The sequence below is a fragment of the Stegodyphus dumicola genome, chromosome 11 (assembly GCF_044657685.1).
Source record: "Stegodyphus dumicola isolate Sdum_Otavi_A_Nest chromosome 11, ASM4465768v1".
In the NCBI taxonomy this organism is placed as follows: Eukaryota; Metazoa; Arthropoda; class Arachnida; order Araneae; family Eresidae; genus Stegodyphus; species Stegodyphus dumicola.
In genome coordinates this window covers 5,409,280-5,434,629 of record NC_140778.1, presented here as the reverse complement: position 1 = coordinate 5,434,629, position 25,350 = coordinate 5,409,280, and the positions used below count along the sequence as shown (strand labels likewise).

The 25,350-nt window shown below is 32.3% G+C and overlaps 1 pseudogene across 1 annotated transcript in view; it reads right to left on the bottom strand.

The window, feature by feature from the left end:
* Nucleotides 1–618: 618 nt before the first annotated feature.
* LOC146993764 (uncharacterized) overlaps nt 619–25,350 on the bottom strand; it is a 299,602-nt pseudogene continuing 274,870 nt past the window's right edge. The window contains exon 4 of the transcript XR_015043887.1: nt 619–839. The product of XR_015043887.1 is annotated as an uncharacterized LOC146993764 (transcript). The remainder of the gene's footprint in view (nt 840–25,350) is intronic.

The following is a 25,350-nucleotide window of genomic DNA, read 5'->3' as shown; positions in this document are numbered from 1 at the left end:
ACAAGAAATAAATGTTTTGACATTTAATTTTTATTTTAATTAAATATCTTATTTCCAAGTTTTTTCTCGTTAAGCTGTCCATTTCTGGTGTAGTTTAGGAGCAAAGTTATCAATACGGGAAATGGATATCGTCAATATTATCACAACTTTTTCGCAAAATTTTGGGCCATTCTGCGATATCTTCACTACGCCTTCTGTTACCTGAGATGCATGCTTTACAAAGGTTTACAGGGCTCTCATATTGTGGTGTATTATCAATTGAATGGTATAACATATTTCATCTGACCGTAAAAGTGCACTAATCAACGGCACTAAAAATATAATATGCATAGCAACGAGTGCAAATAATGTCACTATTGAAAATAGTAAATGTGTACAAATGTTCAAGATCAATAACTTTTCTCAGAGTGTTTCAAGATAGAGCAATATGACACCTAATTTTGAGCAAATCTCACACAAGAGCAATTCGTGTATTTATTAGAGTGAACATAGGAAATAAAACAAATCAGTAATTTCAAATAACAAAATTGCATTGTGTTATTGACAGTAGGGCAAAAACCCATTCAATTAATATGGGACAGTGTAAAAATTAATTAAAATTAAAAACAATAGAAAAGGTAAGTAAAACCAATCTTACCTTTATTTAGAGACATCAAAGGTTTACAGTTACATTTCTATGTTTTTATTTTGGGTGGTGGCGGTCATCAAAATTAACATGGTTAGCTGACACGACAAAATAAACAGGCGCATACCTTGTATATTATTTAACATTCAAAATACTCCTCTGACAGTATACAGGTGTTGTTACAAACAAATTCTGCATAGACAGGTCGCTGGATCTGTAACGATAAAAGAAAAACAATAAGAGAAAAAATAGTTAATCACTGGTCACGGGGTGGCGGCTAGGAATTCCGCCATTCTGCAGTTTCCTTCAGGCAGACTTCTGGGCAGCTGGTTCCAGACAGACATTCTTATTTCGGTGAAAAAATTTATCTTCCTTTTAGCAAGGGTTTTCAACGGTGAAAATTTTGCTCTCGCCTCCAAGGTTCTGCTTTCTTCTCTCACTGAGCAGCCATGACATCATTTTTCGCTTTCTTGTTTTCGCTCTCCTCCTCTGTCCCAACAACGCAGCACGTTTTGTACCTGGCGAGATCTTGATATATTTGGCGAAGTCTGATGATGGGAAGAACGCCAATCACGGCAACCCCAAAGGACGAAACATATGAATCTTCAGGAGAAGGATTTCCCCGTCTGCCAGAATTTGACCGACAACGCGGTTCAACAAAACAAACCGCAAGGCCACTCCGCTGTGTCACCCTCCTCTCTGCTGAAGGAAAGGGGGGAAAGCACTAGCCTCGCATCGGGGTGCCTCTCCACTATAGCGGGCAGCCTAATTGACGAAACTTTACCCCACGTAAACAATCTCTCAGCAGAACATTTCTATGCTAGGGATGCCAGGGGAACCAGTGTCCCGATTATGCAAAACCGTCCAGATGGTAAAGAAATCTGCACACATGGTAAGGTACTCAGTACATACGTTACGGAGCTTGGCCAAAAGAATTCGAGGCGCAGCAATACCCTGATAAGGAATTCTGAGAAACAAAGTCTCAGCCGACAACTTTGGATGGGAAAATTACAGAACCAGTGAATAGTTTTCAACACAATAAATGAATATAGTACAGAACAAATTGAACTACTATTTAACAATTAAGTTCATTAAAATGTCAATACCCATTAATAAGTTGTTTCAACCGAAGAAATAAGTTTACTATTTAATCAACTAGATTGAGTCTCATTTACAATTGATTGATCTTTCCACCAGTCAGAAAATATGAATTCGATAAACTTTAATAGAAAGAGAGGTAAAAAAATTAAGTTACCTAAATAAAAATTAGCACACCAAAAGTGCAGCAACAAATGCTTTAAAATAATTAAAGTTAAACAAACTTGAAGGTCAAAACAAACAAGTACAAAAACCAAGTAAACTTAAGTCCCTAAACTCAAATCAAAAAAGTAACTTAAGAAAACTTGTAAAACAACCAAATCTAAATATAAAGTTTACAAAAGTTACAAATTAAATTTACATACAACTTTAAACAAATTAAAGCGAAAAAAAAACTTGAATTACTGATCACGACTGAATAAGCAAATAACTTAAAGCTTGAAAATAATAATAACAATTAATACATAACAATTTGTTTATTTTTTGCAAAGGGAGAAGAGGTTTTAAAATTCTAATGTTTTCCTTTTTTTGGGGTACGTAGCCTTTTAGTTCGGTGCCGGATATTCGAACATCCTGAATTTTAGGATTACTAAAACTTAAAATATTCTGCTTCCACGTACATAATAATTGTACTTACTCTTACATGTAATTCGATGTTAACACCTGTATTTTCGTATGTGTATGTGTCTTTTTATCTATATGTCTCTTTAACTATCTCTCTATCTATATATACATATTAATATTATTTTGTTTTTTATTTTTGTTTTTATTTTTTATTTTTAAATTTGTTGGTGCTCAGAAAGTCAAGTGAAAAGAAACTTGAGGTCAGTACCCCTCATAGTTTCGAATTTTAATGTTTCAAATTATTAATCCTTGATGAGTCTAGTCGAAGCATTAAATCATGAATAATTAATTTGCATATTCAGAGGTTTTAGTTTAAAATATTAAAAATTTCAATATTTTAATTTATATTTTACTTCCTTCAAAAATTTAATAATTCTTATGTTTCATTTTAAATTTAGGCTTAAATTTTTTCTACGATTTTTTTCTTTGTATTTAAATTTTAACTTAGCATATAAGATACATTTTAATTAGAATGATTTAACGAAAGAGAGCTACGAACTGAGAAGCACTCTTTGGTGAATGCAAGAATGAGCGAATTTATTCTTTAAGATATGCGTTTTCAGTTTAAATGAGAAATTTGCCATCAGAATTTTCGAAACAATCTTTCATTCGAAAAAGTAACCGATTTCAAAATCAAATATAATCAAATACTTAATGTGAATTATGCTCAAATTACTTACTTACTTACTTATTAAATAAATTAATGTGAATTATGCTCAAATTACTGCTCACCAGTTTTTCCGTAATCCTTCTAGTATATAAATTGAAAAACGCGGTGGCTTGAAAACATCTGCTAGATCGTTGCGTACTTTACTAGTTTGTGTTTAGAATGCTGTACGGAGCACGCTAATTTGCTAAGGTCTTGCGGGTTGCCTTCGGCTTGAGAAATTTTTGTCAACCACGAACATTTGATGTGTGGGTGACTTGTTGACAGTCTGTACAAATCATGAGGATTCATGCGTTTCGCCGCAACGAACATATCTCCGTTCGTGATGACAATGCATTTGAGCGTGTTGGAGCCCTTGGCAAATAAATTGAAACTTTGATTTGCTGTGTGAGTGACGCCAATTCACTTTATTTAAAATTGATAGAAATTGTAACAAATTTCAAATATTCTAATCTAAACATTTTTAACTAGAAATGCATAAGTTACCGAAATTTCCTAAGCGGAATAAACTTCATTTAAAGCTGTTCATTTTTCGTCTCTTCCGAAAGTTTGTAACCGACTTGCTGAAACATCTTGCATGTATAAGATGTAAAGATATGTATTTTAATTATAAATATTTTACGAAAGAGAAGCAAGCCTACACTGCTTCCTGAATGCATTTTTTTTTTCAACTTTCAGTTCAGATGAAGAATGATAAATCGAATTTTTCGAAACAAGCTTCGAATATGCAATGGAATTTAAAATCAAATATAGTACACTACTTAAAATGAATTGGAGTGGTAACTTATTTTGTAAGCAATCTTAATAATTTTCTACAAAACTTTTAGTATCGCTGTACATACCTTTCCAATAATACTTTGCCTTTACAAACTCTTTTGTCTTTTGAATACCAAAGTGAGGCGCATGAACTGTCTGTAATACATCTTTAATTAATGCCTTAGGAATTAGAATTTTATTCTGGATACTTCTCTCTTTCTTTCTCACAATTACAGGTTTTAATTTTATCATTACTACATCTGTATGACTATCAATGAAATATTGTTCTACACTTTCTTTGTGGTTATCCTGTAATTTTTTTATAATTGATTTTATGTCTGGATCACTTTGCTGTTTACTAATTATGTTTTGAATAGACAAATTATCATTGGTCCTAAATATATTTACATTGTTTACCACTACATCCTCTGAAACTCTTGACAAGTAATCTGCTGGGTTTTTTAAACCAGGAATATGTTCCATCGTGTATTGAAATTCCTGTAAATATAACAACCAGCGTGCTACAATATCTGGCTGTTTGTCAAGAGTAATATGGAAAGTCAGAGGTTTAGCTTCCGTTAATATTATAAATTTTTTCCCATACAGATGTTCGTGAAATTGTTTTACTGATCTGAATATTGCATAAAGTTCTCTCCTAATTGAAGGATATCTAGCCTCAGCAGGTGTTGAAATTTTTGAGTAAAATTGTACTGGGAAAAACTTATCATCATTTTTTTGCATTAATATGCCACAAATGGCTGATCTAGAAGCATCGGTTACTAAATATAAAGGTTTATCATTTTCTATGTTTTTTATTGTGGGTTTTTCTAAAATTAATTCTTGTATTTTATCTAATGCATTTTGGCATCTCTCGTTCCACACGAATGGTATATTCTTTCTTGTTAAATTTACTATTGGCATGACAATCTCTGCATAATTAAAAATTAAGTGTCGAAAATAATTTACCATGCCTATGAATGTTTGAACCTCTTTCACATTTCTTGGCCTAGGAAATTTGGCTACTTTCTGAATATTCTCCTCTGAAGGAGCAAAACCATTCTTATTAACCGAAAAACCTAAATACGTAATCTCTTGTTTACATAACTGCAATTTGGCTGGGTCTAATGTTAAATTAAATTTTTTTAACTTGTCAAACACCTTTTGTAAAATAATTACTAGTTCATTTATACTGTTAGCTGCAACAATTATGTCATCTAGAAAATATTGTAAATTTGGACCCTGCAATTCACCTAAACATTTTGATATTAGAGTATGGAAATAAGCAGATGAATTTTTTGCACCAAAAGGTAACCGAGTTGGTTGAAAATTGCCAAGTTCCGTGCAGAAGGCTAATTTTTCTTTATCTTTCTGATCTAACTTTATTTGAAAAAATGCTGACTTAAGATTTAGCACACAATAATAACTTTTACCTGCTATATTATGCAAAATATCTGAAATCTTAGGTAGACATATTTAATATGATTCAGTTATGCAATTTAGCAATCTATAATCTACTGCCATTCTAAATTTTAATTTGCTAGGATCAGTATTAGGTGGTGCTTTCTTTTTGACAAAAATTACTGGAAAACTGTAACTCGATGTCGATGGCTCTATAATACCTGCTTCTAACAATTTGGCCATCTCCTCTTGGGCATATTTTTTAGCAATGCGAGGAATAGTGTATGGTCTAGTTTGAATAGGAAAGTTATGTAATAAATTAAATTGTGGCATGACAGCATTAGTCTCACCCAGAGTGGTGTAAGATTTTGAAAACACAGCTGAATTTTTCATGAGCATTTCAATCATCTTATTTTTTTGTTCTGCTTCTAAATGACTTAAATCAAAATCATCTGGGCTTAATTCCTCCTTTCTTAATTTTTTTATTTCTTTTAAAGTTATATGGTTAATCTGCAAATTTTGTTGCTCTCTAGGTTTTTCAAATTGTTTTTCTTCGACTTTATATACCTTACCAATCTTTTCACCCTTTCTTAGAATAATTGTGGAATTGGAATTGTTTTCAATTATGGTGAATATATATTGCCTGTCACTTATCTCATGAATTAAATCAGTCATACCTATCTTGCCCACTTTTCGCCTGTCTGGTGAGAACATTATTTGCTTTTCTGTCTGCATATTAATTGGAATGCTTAACTTTACTATCTCTGCTGTATTTGGCGCAATTCTGGTATTCAATACTACTCTTACAATACCCGACTCCTCTGGTCTACTATTCTTGTCTACCTTTTTTGCATTAATATTAGTACAATTTTTTCTTTTGTCCAAAAGATCAAAATACGTGTTATCAATGATTAACTGACTTTTATCTGCATCTATAAGTATCTTATTTTTTGAATGAAATCATACCCTAAAATCATTTGATAATTGTGTTCCAATTATGTTGTGTAACAAAAAATTGGTTGGCAAGCCACTTATTTCCTAAACGAAATTTTAAGTTTACAGCAGATAAATATGGGATAGTAGCATTATTTAGCATATGTATTCTTACAGATCTGCTTAAGTAATGAATCTTTGTATAATTTTTTATTACTTGCAAGGTGTCTGGCTGTATTAAGCTTAAATTTGCACCTGTATCAAGTAATGCTTCTACCACAAAGTCGCCAAATTTGATTTCTATTACTGATAATTCTGTGATACTATTAGTCTGGCAAGAAGCTACCAATTTTTGTTCATTACTTTCTTTAATTTTGTGTCGGAATCTTTCATGTGTATTCGGCCTATTTGAGTTCCTTATTTTCTTACTTTTGTCTTGTTTCCCCCAAATTTTTTTATGGGCACTTGAGTAATACTTTGTGTATCTGGGAGCTCTGCAAGTACCCTTCATTAGTTTAAATAATTTCTACGAGTATTGTATCTTCTGTATTGTGGCCTATTTCTATTACTGTTCTGTAGTCTATTACCTTGCGTGAAAGCATACAGACTATTATATCTATTCCTTCTATTAATAAAGTTACCCCTATAAAAAATTTTTCTGTGGTTGTTTCTAGCCTGTCTATAATATTGAAAATTATTGTTTGAAGGAAAATAAGGACACTGTGTAGTCCAATGATTCTGTTGGCAAATATGACAAGTTTCTCTATTATTACTACTTTGTGTAGCATTATTTTCTAGTCTAGTTACATTGTTTACACTACCATTAGGTAAAATTTCATTAAATTTTTTTGACAAATCCTCAACGGCTCTATTATTTTGCATTTGTTGCATAATTAATGTATTTAATTCAGGTGAAAAATCATGTGTCTGTGAGCTATTACCAGAATCCTCCAATGCTTTTTCTATGTTCTTTGCCTGTTTCACAGCAGTAGCAAAATCAACAGGTCCTAGTTTTTTAACCTCTAGTCTTAAATCTGGTCTGAGAGCTAAGAATTTTGAAAGCATTGCTTTTTGAGTGAGGTTATATACCTCTTCACTCGAACTAGGATAACACCCAAAATATTTTGTGGCATAAGTATTCACTTTTTCCGCTAAGTCCTCGACTGACTGATCTGGGGTCCGTCTAATTGAGTTAAAGTTATATTGAATTGTGTCAAATGACTAAGATTTTGCAAATTTTTTTCTTAGTAATGCTTTTAAATCATCAAATGACATATCTTTACACGATTCATTATCAATTACAAATTTTAATGCTTTACCCCTCAATTGAATTTTTAACACCAAACTTTTTCTGTTCTCATTCCAGTTCTCTAAATTTGCTATTTGGCATAACTGATCTAAAAAAAATGTTATATTTTCGTCATGCTCCCCTGAAAAAGTAGGCAGAGCAGTAGCCAGACTCATGTTCATTACATTAGTTTTCTTAGCCATTCTAAATCAATTTACTATCCTTTAGTACCACTATAAATTACTATTATTATTACTCCTAATATATAGTACGTTCATAAATACACTATTGTAACTTATCGAAATTTTTCACATGGATACAAGTTATTACATACTCATTACCACACAATATGATATACATTCAGGAATAATTTCTTAAATACTGACCAATTTTGAATTGATATTACCATTTTCACATATCTATTTTTTATCATTAAATTATTTCACATTAGCAGAAAACATAGTCATATGGAATTCTATATATATATTTTTTTTTACATATGCAATTTTCAACTTAATCTTTTTTAATGATTCATATCAGATAATCACAAAATTAAAAATTTTATCCAATCATTACTAATATTCACCTATTTGATATCAGACATATTCACAAAATTCAAAATATTTAAGCAATTATCAATAGTATTCACACTGGAATCACATGTGTAGTTATATTTTTAGGCATAAGCATAAAATGGTTCTCTACCTGAAATCAAACAGTTAAAACTTAAACTCATTTTTTTTTTTTTTGTCACGGCCCCATAAAGTGGTGCCTTTATTATTATTATCCTGGTCACGGCACCATAAATGTGGTGTTGCTGGCCGTGATCATATAAAAGTAATTATACTAAGAGTATCAAATGCGAATTAATTCCGCGTAAAAGTTAAACTAAAAAAATTTAGTGGTTAGTACATTGCATGATTTTTAATAATAAGAATCAAATGACTTACCCAATAAGGCATGCATGAATCAGTATCTCTCTTTTAAATATACATTTATTAAATCACAAAAACACACATCTCTTGATTAGCCTAGATAAATCACAAAAACACATTTTTCTTGATTAGCCTATATTCGATATGTTATAAGAAAAAAAAAAAAAAACACATTCATGAATGCCCCTCAGCGTGTCCTACTCGTTAGTACCACGGGACTGTCACAGCATTCATTTTTACGGTATATTGCAATTCCTAATCTAGCTGCATCAAAGGCACATTACTTATCAGCATCTTGCAAGAAGCTTAATTAATATGCAGTGCAATTACTCGTGATAGAAGAGATCAAATTTCTAGCAGATAGGCTTGAAATTGGCGCACATGGTCGTCACTTCGAAACATCCAATTGTCAGGATTATACATGTTGAGTCACAGCACAGGAACAATTTTTACCTCGCAGCCTAATCATTAAAGTTTACCTGATTTCTTATATTCTTCGTACAAGAACATATTTTCTCCTCCATCCTTGAAAATGGACCTCAGATCGAGTACCGTGGACGATGACGAGAGCTGTATGTGTGTGTGTGTGGCCCGAAGGCCAAAACACTCGTTAACACGACGACAGGCAAAAAGAGAGAGACAAAAGCAGTCCTTCCAGTTTTTATCCACTGCGATGCACGTGGCAGGGCGAGATAACGATTTAAGAATCGATACAGCCACCGTGTTCACTGAGAGAATTCTGTGTTCTCACAGTTGGTTAGTGATGTTAGAGATAGTACTGTTTTTCAAAAAGTTAATTTTGGATTATGTAATACTGCTGTCGAAGAATAATGATGTTTAATGCCTTCTTTGCAAATGTTTAGGTTAGGGATGATAAAACCTAACCCTAGTTATTTTTGAGAACACCTGCACTAGACCCCATTCATAGCAATTCATTCCCACTGGTGGTTAAGACTGCAAACCCTGAAATCTGCCGTCGCTTGAAATACTGGCAAGTAGGCTTGCTTCACGGGCATTTTCAGAGTTTTCCTTAGAATCGTTCTATTTGGCTGCCAGAAAACATTTAAATATATTGTTTATTTTTATTTAAATACAGTGATCTTGATTTTACGTTGCTTAATGTGCGGTTTACTAACAGTTTCTTTTGTTGTATTTTATTTAAAAATTAATAGTTATTGTAACCGAATATAATCCATTTATTATAAGCGAAGTTACTAACCATGTTTTGGGCATATTAGCTATTTAAAGTGCAAATGAAATAATTTTGTTTTAAAACTATATATGATAATAATAAAGTTAGAGAACCCCAATGGCATTTCTTTTCTGATTGTCTGTGTAACATACTGGTATAGCTTTCAGAAAAGGAGTACTTTTAGGGCATTGTTTGGAATTGATTTTATGTGATAATTAAAACATAATGAACAAATTTAATTTTCAATTGAAGATTCCTTACACTTTTAAAGCTTTATCTAAAAACTCTTCTTTGATACATGCAAATTACCACACTTCTCTTTAAGACAACTGCCTGAATTTTTAAATTTGATCTATGTTTTCGCCAGCTTAATTTCGGAGTGACATAGAGCTACAGACAATTTTTTACCCAATTATGATGACAATTCTTCAGAAACAAGAATTGTTAATTAAGGCAAAGTATGCAAACACTATGCTCAAAGCTCGATGTTTTTGTTCAGAATATAAGGACAATTTGCAGTTAATTTCAATTATGGTATTCAAAACAATTAATTTTCTCATAGACTTTTCAGAAATTTCTCCTTTTGTGGCTATAATCAATCACACATCATCATTAATTCCAACATACGAAGTGTAGCCAAGGCTGACTTCATTTCCTTTCGTATTTATTAGAATAAAACAAATTAAATTCACAACAGCAACGTAAAGGAATACAACAATACCGGGAAAGGAATATTCAGGCTGTTTACGATATGAACGCCCTATTTCCTGTGCTTTACAGAAAACTCCGTAAAAACTCCTGGAGTTGAGAAAATGTATGTAAGTTAAAATTAATTAAAATTTTCTATATAAGCATATTATTTTTACTACAGCAGGAAACTTTCGTAAATAAATATATTAAATTTATTGAATTACTTTATTTTTGGTATTTTGATATTTAACACTTTCCTTGCAAAACACTATGCAGTAATTTTCGTCATCAGGCAGAAAGACCTAATGCCCGCAAAAGCAAGTTTGCTCTCAGTCGCACGTGGTGATTTCATCGTTGTGCTGCAAGGGTCTAGTGTTTGCTGATCATTGGTATTCGACTTAAAATCCGTTTGATATTTTATTTTAACTGCTTTTATCTCTCTTTGATGCAGAATGGGAAAGCGGAAGAGAGAATGTGAAGAACTTTCAGACATGATTTACTGCGTTAAGAAGAAAAAATCAGAAAATATGGAAAATCTTCTTGTGAAAACGATTTTAACATCCGCTGTCAAACGGCTAAAAAATGATCTTAAGAATATTAGACGAAAAGAAAATAAAAAAATGGTGACAAAGCAGAATATTGCTTGCTTAGATCTCAATGAAACGTGGAGACATTACAAGGGAGTCAGTATTGACATTGGAGAGAAAGACTCATCCTCTGAAGGCACTGCGTTAGATTTGGTTGACGCTTTTAAGAATTTGAAGTTGGTTAGTGATGTTAGAGATAGTAGTGTTTTTCAAAAAGTTAATTTTGGATTATGTAATACTGCTGTCGAAGAATAATGATGTTTAATGCCTTCTTTGCAAATGTTTAGGTTAGGGATGATAAAACCTAACCCTAGTTATTTTTTAGAACACCTGCACTAGACCCCATTCATAGCAATTCATTCCCACAGGTGGTTAAGACTGCAAACCCTGAAATCTGCCCTCGCTTGAAATACTGGCAAGAAGGCTTGCTTCACGGGCATTTTCAGAGTTTTCCTTAGAATCGTTCTATGTGGCTGCCAGAAAACATTTGAATATATTGTTTATTTTTATTTAAATACAGTGATCTTGATTTTATGTTGCTTAATATGCGGTTTACTAACAGTTTCTTTTGTTGTATTTTATTTAAAAATTAATAGTTATTGTAACCGAATATAATCCATTTATTATAAGCGAAGTTACTAACCATGTTTTCGGCATATTAGCTATTTAAAGTGCAAATGAAACAATTTTGTTCTAAAACTGTATATGATAATAATAAATTTAGAAAACCCCAATGGCATTTCTTTTCTGACTGTCTGTGTAACATACTGGTATAGCTTTCAGAAAAGGAGTACTTTTAGGGCATTGTTTGAAATTGATTTTATGTGATAATTAAAACATAATGAACAAATTTAATTTTCAATTGAAGACTCCTTACTCTTTTAAAGCTTTATCTAAAATAACTTCTTTGATACTTGCAAATTACCACACGTCTCTTTAAGACAACTGCCTGAATTTTTAAATTTGATCTATATTTTCGTCAGCTTAATTTGAGTGACATAGAGCTACAGACAATTTTTACCCAATTATGATGACAATTCTTCAGAAACAAGAATTGTTATGTAAGGCAAAGAGTGCAAACACTATGCTCACAGCTCGATGTTTTTGTTCAGAATATAAGGACAATTTGCAGTTAATTTCAATTATGGTATTCAAAACAATTAATTTTCTCATAGACTTTTCAGAAATTTCTCCTTTTGTGGCTATAATCAATCACACATCATCATGAATTCCAACATACGAAGTGTAGCCAAAATCAGAAGGTGATATGTATAAAAAAGCTGTATTGTTAAAGACAGTAAGTTAGGTTAACAGATATTTTATAGTCCTTAGGTCTTTTTTTTTTTTTTTTGAAGCAATTTTTGAAGCGTAAGGCCCATATCACACATCATTTGTCTCACACGAACTACTGTTTCGAACAATTTTTCTGCTTGGTTTACTATTGAAAGATACACGTGCGCCTTTTTCCTTCCTTTCCAAAAAAATTGCAAGTTCTTCTTTTTCAACCAGTGAGCTATCAGCTGCGACTAACTAGTTTCCTCTGTGTTAACACCAAAGTGATCTATGGTTATTCGCTGTTGTGACCAGACAGAAACATTGTTCCAAACAGTTGTTCGTCCGAAACAAACCGACGAGTGCTAGCAACCTAAGAGACCTTAATTTAACAGCCCACACCCACACAAGGCTGACTTCATTTCCTTTCGTATTTATTAGAATAAAACAAATTAAATTCAAACAGCAACATAAAGGAATACAATAATACCGGGAAAGGAATATTCAGGCTGTTTACGATATGAACGCCCTATTCCCTGTGCTTTACAGAAAACTCCGTGAAAACTCCTGGAGTTGAGAAAATGTATGTAAGTTAAAATTAATTAAAATTTTCTATATGCATGTTATTTTTACTACAGCAGGAAACATTCGCAAATAAATATATTAAATTTATTGAATTACTTTATTTTTGGTATTTTGATATTTAACACTCTCCTTGCAAAACACTATGCATTAATTTTCGTCATCAGGCAGAAAAACCTAACGCCTGCAAAAGCAAGTTTGCTCTCAGTCGCACGTGGTGATTTCATGGTTGTGCTGCAAGCGTCCAGTGTTTGCTGATCATTGGTATTCGACTTAAAATCCGTTTGATATTTTATTTTAACTGCTTTTATCCCTCTTTGATGCAGAATGGGAAAGCGGAAGAGAGAATGTGAAGAACTTTCAGACATGATTTACTATGTTAAGAAGAAAAAATCAGAAAATATGGAAAATCTTCTTGTGAAAGCCATTTTAACATCCGCGGTCAAACGGCTAAAAAAGTATCTTAAGAATATTAGACGAAAAGAAAATAAAAAAATGGTGACAAAGCAGAATATTGCTTGCTTAGATCTCAATGAAACATGGAGACATGACAAGGGAGTCAGTATTGACATTGGAGAGAAAGACTCATCCTCTGAAGGCACTGCGTTAGATTTGGTGGACGCTTTTAGGTATTTGAAGTTGGTTAGTGATGTTAGAGATAGTAGTGTTTTTCAAAAAGTTAATTTTGGATTACGTAATACTGCTGTCGAAGAATAATGATGTTTAATGCCTTCTTTGCAAATGTTTATGTTAGGGATGATAAAACCTTACCCTAGCTATTTTTGAGAACACCTGCACTAGACCCCATTTATAGCAATTCATTCCCACAGGTGGTTAAGACTGCAAACCCTGAAATCTGCCCTCGCTTGAAATACTGGCAAGAAGGCTTGCTTCACGGGCATTTTCAATTTTCAGAGTTTTCCTTAGAATCGTTCTATGTGGCTGCCAGAAAACATTTGAATATATTGTTTATTTTTATTTAAATACAGTGATCTTGATTTTATGTTGCTTAATGTGCGGTTTACTAACAGTTTCTTTTGTTGTATTTTATTTAAAAATTAATAGTTATTGTAACCGAATATAATCCATTTATTATAAGCGAAGTTACTAACCATGTTTTCGGCATATTAGCTATTTAAAGTGCAAATGAAACAATTTTGTTTTAAAACTGTATATGATAATAATAAAGTTAGAAAACCCCAATGGCATTTCTTTTCTGATTGTCTGTGTAACATACTGGTATAGCTTTCAGAAAAGGAGTACTTTTAGGGCATTGTTTGAAATTGATTTTATGTGATAATTAAAACATAATGAACAAATTTAATTTTCAATTGAAGACTCCTTACTCTTTTAAAGCTTTATCTAAAATAACTTCTTTGATACTTGCAAATTACCACACGTCTCTTTAAGACAACTGCCTGAATTTTTAACTTTGATCTATGTTTTCGTCAGCTTAATTTGAGTGACATAGAGCTACAGACAATTTTTTACCCAATTATGATGACAATACTTCAGAAACAAGAATTGTTAATTAAGGCAAAGAGTGCAAACGCTATGCTCAAAGCTCGATGTTTTTGTTCAGAATATAAGGACAAATTGCAGTTAATTTCAATTATGGTATTCAAAACAGTTAATTTTATCATAGACTTTTCAGAAATTTCTCCTTTTGTGGCTATAATCAATCACACATCATCATGAAATCCAACATACGAAGTGTAGCCAAAATCAGAAGGTGATATGTATAAAAAAGCTGTATTGTTAAAGACAGTAAGTTAGGTTAACAGATATTTTATAGTCCTTAGGTCTATTTTTTTTTTTTTTTTTTTTTTTATTTTTTTTAAGCAATTTTTGATCCGTAAGGCCCATATCACACATCATTTGTCTCACACGAACTACTGTTTCGAACAATTTTTCTGCTTGGTTTACTATTGAAAGATACACGTGCGCCTTTTTCCTTCCTTTCCAAAAAAATTGCAAGTTCTTCTTTTTGAACCAGTGAGCTATCAGCTGCGACTAACTAGTTTCCTCTGTGTTAACACCAAAGTGATCTATGGTTATTCGCTGTTGTGACCAGACAGAAACATTGTTCCAAACAGTTGTTCGTCCGAAACAAACCGACGAGTGCTAGCAACCTAAGAGACCTTAATTTAACAGCCCACACCCACACAAGGCTGACTTCATTTCCTTTCGTATTTATTAGAATAAAACAAATTAAATTCAAACAGCAACATAAAGGAATACAATAATACCGGGAAAGGAATATTCAGGCTGTTTACGATATGAACGCCCTATTCCCTGTGCTTTACAGAAAACTCCGTGAAAACTCCTGGAGTTGAGAAAATGTATGTAAGTTAAAATTAATTAAAATTTTCTATATGCATGTTATTTTTACTACAGCAGGAAACATTCGCAAATAAATATATTAAATTTATTGAATTACTTTATTTTTGGTATTTTGATATTTAACACTCTCCTTGCAAAACACTATGCAGTAATTTTCGTCATCAGGCAAAAAGACCTAACGCCTGCAAAAGCAAGTTTGCTCTCAGTCGCACGTGGTGATTTCATCGTTGTGCTGCAAGCGTCCAGGGTTTGCTGATCATTAGTATTCGACTTAAAATCCGTTTGATATTTTATTTTAACTGGTTTTATCTCTCTTTACAGCAGAATGGGAAAGCGGAAGAGAGAATGTGAAGAACTTTCAGACATGATTTACTATGTTAAGAAGAAAAAATCAGAAAATATGGAAAATCTTCTTGTGAAAGCCATTTTAACATCCGCGGTCAAACGGCTAAAAAACGATCTTAAGAATATTAGACGAAAAGAAAAGAAAAAAATGGTGACAAAGCAGAATATTGCTTGCTTAGATCTCAATGAAACATGGAGACATGATAAGGGAGTCAGTATTGACATTGGAGAGAAAGACTCATCCTCTGAAGGCACTGAGTTAGATTTGGTGGAAGCTTTTAGGAATTTGAAGTTGGTTAGTGATGTTAGAGATAGTAGTGTTTTTCAAAAAGTTAATTTTGGATTATGTAATACTGCTGTCGAAGAATAATGATGTTTAATGCCTTCTTTGCAAATGTTTAGGTTAGGGATGATAAAACCTAACCCTAGTTATTTTTTAGAACACCTGCACTAGACCCCATTCATAGCAATTCATTCCCACAGGTGGTTAAGACTGCAAACCCTGAAATCTGCCCTCGCTTGAAATAGTCGCAAGAAGGCTTGCTTCACGGGCATTTTCAGAGTTTTCCTTAGAATCGTTCTATGTGGCTGCCAGAAAACATTTGAATATATTGTTTATTTTTATTTAAATACAGTGATCAGTGATCTTGATTTTATGTTGCTTAATGTGCGGTTTACTAACAGTTTCTTTTCTTGTATTTTATTTAAAAATTAATAGTTATTGTAACCGAATATAATCCATTTATTATAAGCGAAGTTACTAACCATGTTTTCGGCATATTAGCTATTTAAAGTGCAAATGAAATAATTTTGTTTTAAAACTGTATATGATAATAATAAAGTTAGAAAACCCCAATGGCATTTCTTTTCTGATTGTCTGTGTAACATACTGGTATAGCTTTCAGAAAAGGAGTACTTTTAGGGCATTGTTTGAAATTGCTTTTATTTGATAATTAAAACATAATGAACAAATTTAATTTTCAATTGAATATTCCTTACTCTTTTAAAGCTATATCTAAAAAAACCTTCTTTCATACTTGCAAATTACCACACGTCTCTTTAAGACAACTGCCTGAATTTTTAAATTTGATCTATATTTTCGTCAGCTTAATTTGAGTTACATAGAGCTACAGACAATTTTTACCCAATTATGATGACAATTCTTCAGAAACAAGAATTGTTATGTAAGGCAAAGTATGCAAACACTATGCTCAAAGCTCGAGGATTTTGTTCAGAATATAAGGACAATTTGCAGTTAATTTCAATTATGGTATTCAAAACAATTAATTTTCTCATAGACTTTTCAGAAATTTCTCCTTTTGTGGCTATAATCAATCACACATCATCATTAATTCCAACATACGAACTGTAGCCAAGGCTGACTTCATTTCCTTTCGTATTTATTAGAATAAAACAAATTAAATTCACAACAGCAACGTAAAGGAATACAACAATACAGGGAAAGGAATCTTCAGGCTGTTTACGATATGAACGCCCTATTCCCTGTGCTTTACAGAAAACTCCGTAAAAACTCCTGGAGTTGAGAAAATGTATGTAAGTTAAAATTAATTAAAATTTTCTATATAAGCATGTTATTTTTACTACAGCAGGAAACTTTCGTAAATAAATATATTAAATTTATTGAATTACTTTATTTTTGGTATTTTGATATTTAACACTCTCCTTGCAAAACACTATGCAGTAATTTTCGTCATCAGGCAGAAAGACCTAATGCCCGCAAAAGCAAGTTTGCTCTCAGTGGCACGTGGTGATTTCATCGTTGTGCTGCAAGGGTCTAGTGTTTGCTGATCATTGGTATTCGACTTAAAATCCGTTTGATATTTTATTTTAACTGCTTTTATCTCTCTTTGATGCAGAATGGGAAAGCGGAAGAGAGAATGTGAAGAACTTTCAGACATGATTTACTATGTTAAGAAGAAAAAATCAGAAAATATGGAAAATCTTCTTGTGAAAGCCATTTTAACATCCGCTGTCAAACGGCTAAAAAATGATCTTAAGAATATTAGACGAAAAGAAAATAAAAAAATGGTGACAAAGCAGAATATTGCTTGCTTAGATCTCAATGAAACGTGGAGACATTACAAGGGAGTCAGTATTGACATTGGAGAGAAAGACTCATCCTCTGAAGGCACTGCGTTAGATTTGGTGGACGCTTTTAAGAATTTGAAGTTGGTTAGTGATGTTAGAGATAGTAGTGTTTTTCAAAAAGTTAATTTTGGATTATGTAATACTGCTGTCGAAGAATAATGATGTTTAATGCCTTCTTTGCAAATGTTTAGGTTAGGGATGATAAAACCTAACCCTAGTTATTTTTGAGAACACCTGCACTAGACCCCATTCATAGCAATTCATTCCCACTGGTGGTTAAGACTGCAAACCTTGAAATCTGCCCTCGCTTGAAATACTGGCAAGTAGGCTTGCTTCACGGGCATTTTCAGAGTTTTCCTTAGAATCGTTCTATGTGGCTGCCAGAAAACATTTGAATATATTGTTTATTTTTATTTAAATACAGTGATCAGTGATCTTGATTTTATGTTGCTTAATGTGCGGTTTACTAACAGTTTCTTTTGTTGTATTTTATTTAAAAATTAATAGTTATTGTAACCGAATATAATCCATTTATTATAAGCGAAGTTACTAACCATGTTTTCGGCATATTAGCTATTTAAAGTGCAAATGAAATAATTTTGTTTTAAAACTGTATATGATAATAATAAAGTTAGAAAACCCCAATGGCATTTCTTTTCTGATTGTCTGTGTAACATACTGGTATAGCTTTCAGAAAAGGAGTACTTTTAGGGCATTGTTTGAAATTGATTTTATGTGATAATTAAAACATAATGAACAAATTTAATTTTCAATTGAAGACTCCTTACTCTTTTAAAGCTTTATCTAAAATAACTTCTTTGATACTTGCAAATTACCACACGTCTCTTTAAGACAACTGCCTGAATTTTTAACTTTGATCTATGTTTTCGTCAGCTTAATTTGAGTGACATAGAGCTACAGACAATTTTTTACCCAATTATGATGACAATTTTTCAGAAACAAGAATTGTTCATTAAGGCAAAGAGTGCAAACGCTATGCTCAAAGCTCGATGTTTTTGTTCAGAATATAAGGACAATTTGCAGTTAATTTCAATTATGGTATTCAAAACAGTTAATTTTATCATAGACTTTTCAGAAATTTCTCCTTTTGTGGCTATAATCAATCACACATCATCATGAAATCCAACATACGAAGTGTAGCCAAAATCAGAAGGTGATATGTATAAAAAAGCTGTATTGTTAAAGACAGTAAGTTAGGTTAACAGATATTTTATAGTCCTTAGGTCTTTTTTTTTTTTTTTTTTTTTTTTATTTTTTTTTAAGCAATTTTTGATCCGTAAGGCCCATATCACACATCATTTGTCTCACACGAACTACTGTTTCGAACAATTTTTCTGCTTGGTTTACTATTGAAAGATACACGTGCGCCTTTTTCCTTCCTTTCCAAAAAAATTGCAAGTTCTTCTTTTTGAACCAGTGAGCTATCAGCTGCGACTAACTAGTTTCCTCTGTGTTAACACCAAAGTGATCTATGGTTATTCGCTGTTGTGACCAGACAGAAACATTGTTCCAAACAGTTGTTCGTCCGAAACAAACCGACGAGTGCTAGCAACCTAAGAGACCTTAATTTAACAACCCACACCCACACAAGGCTGACTTCATTTCCTTTCGTATTTATTAGAATAAAACAAATTAAATTCACAACAGCAACATAAAGGAATACAACAATACCGGGAAAGGAATATTCAGGCTGTTTACGATATGAACGCCCTATTCCCTGTGCTTTACAGAAAACTCCGTAAAAACTCCTGGAGTTGAGAAAATGTATGTAAGTTAAAATTAATTAAAATTTTCTATATAAGCATGTTATTTTTACTACAGCAGGAAACTTTCGTAAATAAGTATATTAAATTTATTGAATTACTTTATTTTTGGTATTTTGATATTTAACACTCTCCTTGCAAAACACTATGCAGTAATTTTCGTCATCAGGCAGAAAGACCTAACGCCTGCAAAAGCAAGTTTGCTCTCAGTCGCACGTGGTGATTTCATCGTTGTGCTGCAAGCGTCCAGGGTTTGCTGATCATTAGTATTCGACTTAAAATCCGTTTGATATTTTATTTTAACTGGTTTTATCTCTCTTTACAGCAGAATGGGAAAGCGGAAGAGAGAATGTGAAGAACTTTCAGACATGATTTACTATGTTAAGAAGAAAAAATCAGAAAATATGGAAAATCTTCTTGTGAAAGCCATTTTAACATCCGCGGTCAAACGGCTAAAAAACGATCTTAAGAATATTAGACGAAAAGAAAAGAAAAAAATGGTGACAAAGCAGAATATTGCTTGCTTAGATCTCAATGAAACATGGAGACATGATAAGGGAGTCAGTATTGACATTGGAGAGAAAGACTCATCCTCTGAAGGCACTGAGTTAGATTTGGTGGAAGCTTTTAGGAATTTGAAGTTGGTTAGTGATGTTAGAGATAGTAGTGTTTTTCAAAAAGTTAATTTTGGATTATGTAATACTGCTGTCGAAGAATAATGATGTTTAATGCCTTCTTTGCAAATGTTTAGGTTAGGGATGATAAAACCTAACCCTAGTTATTTTTTAGAACACCTGCACTAGACCCCATTCATAGCAATTCATTCCCACAGGTGGTTAAGACTGCAAACCCTGAAATCTGCCCTCGCTTGAAATAGTCGCAAGAAGGCTTGCTTCACGGGCATTTTCAGAGTTTTCCTTAGAATCGTTCTATGTGGCTGCCAGAAAACATTTGAATATATTGTTTATTTTTATTTAAATACAGTGATCTTGATTTTATGTTGCTTAATGTGCGGTTTACTAACAGTTTCTTTTCTTGTATTTTATTTAAAAATTAATAGTTATTGTAACCGAATATAATCCATTTATTATAAGCGAAGTTACTAACCATGTTTTCGGCATATTAGCTATTTAAAGTGCAAATGAAATAATTTTGTTTTAAAACTGTATATGATAATAATAAAGTTAGAAAACCCCAATGGCATTTCTTTTCTGATTGTCTGTGTAACATACTGGTATAGCTTTCAGAAAAGGAGTACTTTTAGGGCATTGTTTGAAATTGCTTTTATTTGATAATTAAAACATAATGAACAAATTTAATTTTCAATTGAATATTCCTTACTCTTTTAAAGCTATATCTAAAAAAACTTCTTTCATACTTGCAAATTACCACACGTCTCTTTAAGACAACTGCCTGAATTTTTAAATTTGATCTATATTTTCGTCAGCTTAATTTGAGTGACATAGAGCTACAGACAATTTTTACCCAATTATGATGACAATTCTTCAGAAACAAGAATTGTTATGTAAGGCAAAGTATGCAAACACTATGCTCAAAGCTCGAGGATTTTGTTCAGAATATAAGGACAATTTGCAGTTAATTTCAATTATGGTATTCAAAACAATTAATTTTCTCATAGACTTTTCAGAAATTTCTCCTTTTGTGGCTATAATCAATCACACATCATCATTAATTCCAACATACGAACTGTAGCCAAGGCTGACTTCATTTCCTTTCGTATTTATTAGAATAAAACAAATTAAATTCACAACAGCAACGTAAAGGAATACAACAATACAGGGAAAGGAATCTTCAGGCTGTTTACGATATGAACGCCCTATTCCCTGTGCTTTACAGAAAACTCCGTAAAAACTCCTGGAGTTGAGAAAATGTATGTAAGTTAAAATTAATTAAAATTTTCTATATAAGCATGTTATTTTTACTACAGCAGGAAACTTTCGTAAATAAATATATTAAATTTATTGAATTACTTTATTTTTGGTATTTTGATATTTAACACTCTCCTTGCAAAACACTATGCAGTAATTTTCGTCATCAGGCAGAAAGACCTAATGCCCGCAAAAGCAAGTTTGCTCTCAGTGGCACGTGGTGATTTCATCGTTGTGCTGCAAGGGTCTAGTGTTTGCTGATCATTGGTATTCGACTTAAAATCCGTTTGATATTTTATTTTAACTGCTTTTATCTCTCTTTGATGCAGAATGGGAAAGCGGAAGAGAGAATGTGAAGAACTTTCAGACATGATTTACTATGTTAAGAAGAAAAAATCAGAAAATATGGAAAATCTTCTTGTGAAAGCCATTTTAACATCCGCTGTCAAACGGCTAAAAAATGATCTTAAGAATATTAGACGAAAAGAAAATAAAAAAATGGTGACAAAGCAGAATATTGCTTGCTTAGATCTCAATGAAACGTGGAGACATTACAAGGGAGTCAGTATTGACATTGGAGAGAAAGACTCATCCTCTGAAGGCACTGCGTTAGATTTGGTGGACGCTTTTAAGAATTTGAAGTTGGTTAGTGATGTTAGAGATAGTAGTGTTTTTCAAAAAGTTAATTTTGGATTATGTAATACTGCTGTCGAAGAATAATGATGTTTAATGCCTTCTTTGCAAATGTTTAGGTTAGGGATGATAAAACCTAACCCTAGTTATTTTTGAGAACACCTGCACTAGACCCCATTCATAGCAATTCATTCCCACTGGTGGTTAAGACTGCAAACCTTGAAATCTGCCCTCGCTTGAAATACTGGCAAGTAGGCTTGCTTCACGGGCATTTTCAGAGTTTTCCTTAGAATCGTTCTATGTGGCTGCCAGAAAACATTTGAATATATTGTTTATTTTTATTTAAATACAGTGATCAGTGATCTTGATTTTATGTTGCTTAATGTGCGGTTTACTAACAGTTTCTTTTGTTGTATTTTATTTAAAAATTAATAGTTATTGTAACCGAATATAATCCATTTATTATAAGCGAAGTTACTAACCATGTTTTCGGCATATTAGCTATTTAAAGTGCAAATGAAATAATTTTGTTTTAAAACTGTATATGATAATAATAAAGTTAGAAAACCCCAATGGCATTTCTTTTCTGATTGTCTGTGTAACATACTGGTATAGCTTTCAGAAAAGGAGTACTTTTAGGGCATTGTTTGAAATTGATTTTATGTGATAATTAAAACATAATGAACAAATTTAATTTTCAATTGAAGACTCCTTACTCTTTTAAAGCTTTATCTAAAATAACTTCTTTGATACTTGCAAATTACCACACGTCTCTTTAAGACAACTGCCTGAATTTTTAACTTTGATCTATGTTTTCGTCAGCTTAATTTGAGTGACATAGAGCTACAGACAATTTTTTACCCAATTATGATGACAATTTTTCAGAAACAAGAATTGTTCATTAAGGCAAAGAGTGCAAACGCTATGCTCAAAGCTCGATGTTTTTGTTCAGAATATAAGGACAATTTGCAGTTAATTTCAATTATGGTATTCAAAACAGTTAATTTTATCATAGACTTTTCAGAAATTTCTCCTTTTGTGGCTATAATCAATCACACATCATCATGAAATCCAACATACGAAGTGTAGCCAAAATCAGAAGGTGATATGTATAAAAAAGCTGTATTGTTAAAGACAGTAAGTTAGGTTAACAGATATTTTATAGTCCTTAGGTCTTTTTTTTTTTTTTTTTTTTTTTTATTTTTTTTTAAGCAATTTTTGATCCGTAAGGCCCATATCACACATCATTTGTCTCACACGAACTACTGTTTCGAACAATTTTTCTGCTTGGTTTACTATTGAAAGATACACGTGCGCCTTTTTCCTTCCTTTCCAAAAAAATTGCAAGTTCTTCTTTTTGAACCAGTGAGCTATCAGCTGCGACTAACTAGTTTCCTCTGTGTTAACACCAAAGTGATCTATGGTTATTCGCTGTTGTGACCAGACAGAAACATTGTTCCAAACAGTTGTTCGTCCGAAACAAACCGACGAGTGCTAGCAACCTAAGAGACCTTAATTTAACAACCCACACCCACACAAGGCTGACTTCATTTCCTTTCGTATTTATTAGAATAAAACAAATTAAATTCACAACAGCAACATAAAGGAATACAACAATACCGGGAAAGGAATATTCAGGCTGTTTACGATATGAACGCCCTATTCCCTGTGCTTTACAGAAAACTCCGTAAAAACTCCTGGAGTTGAGAAAATGTATGTAAGTTAAAATTAATTAAAATTTTCTATATAAGCATGTTATTTTTACTACAGCAGGAAACTTTCGTAAATAAGTATATTAAATTTATTGAATTACTTTATTTTTGGTATTTTGATATTTAACACTCTCCTTGCAAAACACTATGCAGTAATTTTCGTCATCAGGCAGAAAGACCTAACGCCTGCAAAAGCAAGTTTGCTCTCAGTCGCACGTGGTGATTTCATCGTTGTGCTGCAAGCGTCCAGGGTTTGCTGATCATTAGTATTCGACTTAAAATCCGTTTGATATTTTATTTTAACTGGTTTTATCTCTCTTTACAGCAGAATGGGAAAGCGGAAGAGAGAATGTGAAGAACTTTCAGACATGATTTACTATGTTAAGAAGAAAAAATCAGAAAATATGGAAAATCTTCTTGTGAAAGCCATTTTAACATCCGCGGTCAAACGGCTAAAAAACGATCTTAAGAATATTAGACGAAAAGAAAAGAAAAAAATGGTGACAAAGCAGAATATTGCTTGCTTAGATCTCAATGAAACATGGAGACATGATAAGGGAGTCAGTATTGACATTGGAGAGAAAGACTCATCCTCTGAAGGCACTGAGTTAGATTTGGTGGAAGCTTTTAGGAATTTGAAGTTGGTTAGTGATGTTAGAGATAGTAGTGTTTTTCAAAAAGTTAATTTTGGATTATGTAATACTGCTGTCGAAGAATAATGATGTTTAATGCCTTCTTTGCAAATGTTTAGGTTAGGGATGATAAAACCTAACCCTAGTTATTTTTTAGAACACCTGCACTAGACCCCATTCATAGCAATTCATTCCCACAGGTGGTTAAGACTGCAAACCCTGAAATCTGCCCTCGCTTGAAATAGTCGCAAGAAGGCTTGCTTCACGGGCATTTTCAGAGTTTTCCTTAGAATCGTTCTATGTGGCTGCCAGAAAACATTTGAATATATTGTTTATTTTTATTTAAATACAGTGATCTTGATTTTATGTTGCTTAATGTGCGGTTTACTAACAGTTTCTTTTCTTGTATTTTATTTAAAAATTAATAGTTATTGTAACCGAATATAATCCATTTATTATAAGCGAAGTTACTAACCATGTTTTCGGCATATTAGCTATTTAAAGTGCAAATGAAATAATTTTGTTTTAAAACTGTATATGATAATAATAAAGTTAGAAAACCCCAATGGCATTTCTTTTCTGATTGTCTGTGTAACATACTGGTATAGCTTTCAGAAAAGGAGTACTTTTAGGGCATTGTTTGAAATTGCTTTTATTTGATAATTAAAACATAATGAACAAATTTAATTTTCAATTGAATATTCCTTACTCTTTTAAAGCTATATCTAAAAAAACTTCTTTCATACTTGCAAATTACCACACGTCTCTTTAAGACAACTGCCTGAATTTTTAAATTTGATCTATATTTTCGTCAGCTTAATTTGAGTGACATAGAGCTACAGACAATTTTTACCCAATTATGATGACAATTCTTCAGAAACAAGAATTGTTATGTAAGGCAAAGTATGCAAACACTATGCTCAAAGCTCGAGGATTTTGTTCAGAATATAAGGACAATTTGCAGTTAATTTCAATTATGGTATTCAAAACAATTAATTTTCTCATAGACTTTTCAGAAATTTCTCCTTTTGTGGCTATAATCAATCACACATCATCATTAATTCCAACATACGAACTGTAGCCAAGGCTGACTTCATTTCCTTTCGTATTTATTAGAATAAAACAAATTAAATTCACAACAGCAACGTAAAGGAATACAACAATACAGGGAAAGGAATCTTCAGGCTGTTTACGATATGAACGCCCTATTCCCTGTGCTTTACAGAAAACTCCGTAAAAACTCCTGGAGTTGAGAA